Here is a 4560-nt window from a genome sequence, read left to right as displayed (position 1 = left end):
GTTGAGTTGCCACATTTCTTTGTGGAGTTGGAGATTGTACACCATACAGTATTTTTCAAAAGCTTCGCATCTTAATCTTTGGAGCATTTTAGAGAAGAAAAATATAGTATCCTCCACTATGGAGGATACAGGCTGCTTCTCAAAAGTTAAACCTAAAACTATAATATGATCCGGAAATTCCACCTCTAGGTACATACCAAAATAAAAACAGAAAGCAGGGGCCCAAAAAGACTCTTAACACACCAGTGTTCATAGCATTATTCACAATAGCTAGAAGGGGGAAACACACCAGATGCCCATCAGCAGGTCAGTGGGTAAGCCTAAGTGGGCTACATGTGCAGTGGAGTATTGTTCACCCTTAAAGAGGAAGGACATTCTGACCCCGCGCCACAGCATGGACCAACCTTGGGGACATTCTGCTAAATGCAAGAAAGCCAGGCATGGAAGGACAGGATTCCATATATATGAGGGACCTAGAGTAGTCAAATTCATGGACCAAGTGGAATGGTTGTTGGCAGGGGCCGGGGGTAGGGGGGATGAGGAGTTATTGTTTAATTGGGAGCAACTTTAGTTTGGGAAGATGAAAATGTTCTGGCAATGAGTGGTGGTGGTGATTACACACAGTGTGAATGTGCTTAGTGCCTTTGAACTCTAAAACACTTATGTATATACTGTCCTCGAGAAAATGTTCTTGTTAACGTTTGTACCTTTTACCATTCAACTGTCAGATGTGGATCGTGGGGATTAGTTACCTATTACTGCCACCCTCGTGGCTGTGCTCTGTGGTGCGGCGCTGGGACTCTAGAACATTAACCAGACCCTCCTCTTTGGGTCTGGGTGGGAGAGACTTGACGGACTGGGAAGGAGAACAGGAGGGATTTGCTTATCATTTTTTCATTCCAGTCAGCTCCCTAGAGGAATAGCCCAGGCTGGGCATCCAGCCACCAGCGTCCTCTCCCTGCACCGCACACTGGGCAGACTGGGGCAAGTCCATGTCCTGCCTGCCTGGCCCCAGCCCCAACCATCCAGCACCTGCTGACTCCCTCTTCAGATGTTTGTCTGCCCAGCGGGTCCTGCCCCTGCTCGGCATCAGCACCTGCCAGGCTGGCAGCACCCCCCAGAGCTCAGGCTGGGCCTGTCTGAGCTCCAAAGTTTGGGTAATGCCCCATCTTCCCATCTGCTGCCCCCAGTACTGGCAGCCATTGTAGCTTCCTTCAGTTGTCTTATCAGCGGATTGCCCTAGCGTTCCCTCTGTGGGTCAGCATGTTAACAGTGATGTGCCTAGGACGCCTGGGTGGCTCAGGGGTTGAGTGCCTGTGGCTCAGGGTGTGATCCTGGGGTCCTGGGATTGAGTCCTGCATCAGTTTCCCCATGGGGAGCCTGCTTCTCCCTCTGCCTGTGTCTCTGCCTCTCTCTCTGTGTCTCTCATGAATAAATAAAATCTTTAAAAGAAAAAAACACAATGATGTGCCTACTATAGATAAAGAGGCTCTTATGATTTGTCTCCCTCTCTGATTTTGTCTTATTTTTTTCTCTCTTCCCCTATGATCCTGTTTTGTTTCTTAAATTCCACATATAAGCGAGATCCTAAAACTGTCTTTCTCCAATTAACTTATTTCCCTTAGCATAGTACCTTCTAGTTTCATCCACGTTGTTGCAAATGGTAAGATTTTTTGATGGCTGAGTAGTATTCCATCGTGTATCTGTACCACCTCTTTATCCATTCATGGAGGGGAGGTGGGTGCAGGGGTCGGGTAACTGGGGGACAGGCATTTAAGAAGGGCGCCTGATGGAATGAGTACTGGGTGTTATATGCAACTGATGAATCACTGACCTCTACCTCTGGAACTAATAATACACTATATAATAATTGAATTTAACTTAAAAAAAAAAGTTGAGAATTAAATTTAAAAAAATTTGTCTTAAAAATGAAGTTTGAAAAAAGGCAAAACCCCACAATAATCTGGCTAGTTTCCTATAGCTAATCCCTCTTTAAAAATGCCTGATTTCCACCTGTTTTCCTGGCCACTGGGGTATTGGGAGGGGTCTCAGGAAACCTGGAAAGAAAAGTTCTCTTGCCGTGGGCATTTGCGGCTACTTCAGTGATCTGTGGCCTTTCATATTTACAACTAAATCTTTGCTCCTGCTTCTATGTCTGTCTGCTGTAGTATCAGCAGAAGCACCCTTGTTTTCAGTGGGGTAGTTTTGGGGTTAAAGGTAGGACTTTGGGATGCCTGGGTGGCTCAGCGGTTTAGCGCCTGCCTTTGGCCCAGAATGTGATCCTGGAGACCTGGGATTGAGTCCCACATCGGGCTCCCTGCATGGAGCCCGCTTTTCCCTCTGCCTGTGTCCCTGCCTCTCTCTCTCTCTCTATCTCTCATGAATAAATAAAAATCTTTAAAAATAAAAATAAAAAAAATAAAAGTAGGACTTTGCAAAGTGTCCTAGTGTGGTTTACAGCTCTTGCCTTTCATTAAATTTTTATTCTCTAGGTTTCTACTATGTGTTTAGGGTTCTTCTCCAATCAGTAGGATTGTAGACAGTGTGACTAGGACTTTTCAGGGTCCTCTACTATAACCCTCCATAATTCTTTAGGGCCGGTTATTCATTGTCAACTCTGACAGTCCATCAAGTGAGAAACTGAAACTCAATGTCATCCCTCTTGATTTTTAGAAGGGACTCTCAGTCCATGAAGGAACTACTTGAAGCACAAAATATTCCAGACAGTTTTGGAAATGTATGTCCAGAAACGAAGCCAGTTTGACACTTAGCCTGTGGTTATATAATACAGCAGAATTCTACGGAAAACACATGGTATAAAATGGTAAAAATTCAAACTGTCAAGCAGGTGCAAAGAAATGCTGACTTCATTGAGTTAGACTACACCATTCTACTTCCTGACATTGCATCTCAAGAGATTATTCCTTGGCAAATGCAAGTTCTCTGGCATCCTCAATATGGTAATAAAGTCAAACATAACGGCCATCTGCCAAAGGAAGCACAACCGGAATAAATGAAGCCTCTAACACTGAAGTGTCAACATGCTTATTAGTGATGTGTGTGCCGGTGTTCACTGATACTTATATGCGGCCATGCAAATCCCAAAGTGTCACTTTGTATAAATGTCTTCATTACAGTATGGAACTATATGGATTCCACAATAGAGAGTATCATGATGTAAAAGGGTCCCAACACTAACAGTATATGTATATCACATAATAAAAAGCTTCAATAACAAAACAAAAACAGCTGTTTTTATAGCTCATTGTCCTAGGTGAGTGCTCATTGGATTCTCAGAAACTGAGATGAGTAGAGAGACTGGTGTAAAATGAATTTGTAATTGTCCGTGTAGACGGAGAAGAACAAAGTCCGTGGATTTCCTATAATAATCCCCGCATGCAGCAAATACTTAATTAGCTATTACTGCGTAGCTTTTTTTTTTAAGATTTTATTTATTAAAAAAAAAAGATTTTATTTATTTATTCACGATTGACACACAAAGAGAGGCAGAGACAGGCAGAGGGAGAAGCAGACTCCCTGCAGGGAGCCCAACGTGAGACTCCACCCATCCTGGGATCACGCCCTGAGCGGGAGGCAGACACTCAACCACCACCGAGCCACCCAGGTGCCCACTGCTGTAGCTTTTTAAAACCCTTTATTTTTTCATATTTTTAGACTGACAGGAAATTGCAAAAAATAGTACAGAGTCACCACATACCCTTTCCCTAGTTTTCCCTGATGACATCTTCTAGAACTATAGCACAATTATCAAAACTGGGACATTGACATTAGCACAGCACTATTAACCAAACTACAGACCTTATTCCAAATTTACCAGTTAATTTTTGTTTTTAATCATCATATTATCTTTCCAGAATCTCTTCTTCTTTCTTGGATTCTGTGGACCCTAATGTCAGTGTCCTCAGAATATGTCTTAGCATCTCCCTTGGTTTGTGTTGTAGGCATTATGCTCCCCAGCAAGTGGCAGGCCTTTGGGCTTCTATCCAATGGTCATTTCTTCACCTCTTTCATTTTGCTCAGGTATTGAATGGTCCTGTGCTTCTGGGAACAGCCATGGCGGGGTGGGGGGGTGAATCTTAACCAGTGTACACTCACCATAACTCCCTCACTTCCCTGAGGATTGTTTAGGGATGGGCAAGTGACTACATTGAGTTCAAGCCCACTGGTGGTTTCTCTTTTACCTTAAAAAAGGACTCTCACACAGATTGGTGCCTCTGGAATTAGTCATCCTCAGGATTGCTTGGAACTGCAGCAGCCATCTTGGACTATAAAGAAAGTCTCCCAAAGAACAGTCAAAATACCAGAGAAAATAGATGAGGAAAAGAAATGACACAGGCCCTTCAGTTTAAGCGCCACTGAGTTAATTGTATCATCTTGCTATGTAAGATAAAAGCAGCTTATACCACTTTTAGTTTGAATGTTCCTTACTAACAGCTGAAAGCCTCCCCACTAATAGCCCAGGCATCTACCCTCAGCCCACTTTTCAGTGTATACATTGACCCATGCCTATGATTCCAGCCCCCACCTGTATGCCAACGG

This window comes from Canis aureus, chromosome 6, assembly GCF_053574225.1.
Source record: "Canis aureus isolate CA01 chromosome 6, VMU_Caureus_v.1.0, whole genome shotgun sequence".
Lineage (NCBI taxonomy): Eukaryota > Metazoa > Chordata > Mammalia > Carnivora > Canidae > Canis > Canis aureus.
This window is presented reverse-complemented; position numbering follows the sequence as displayed.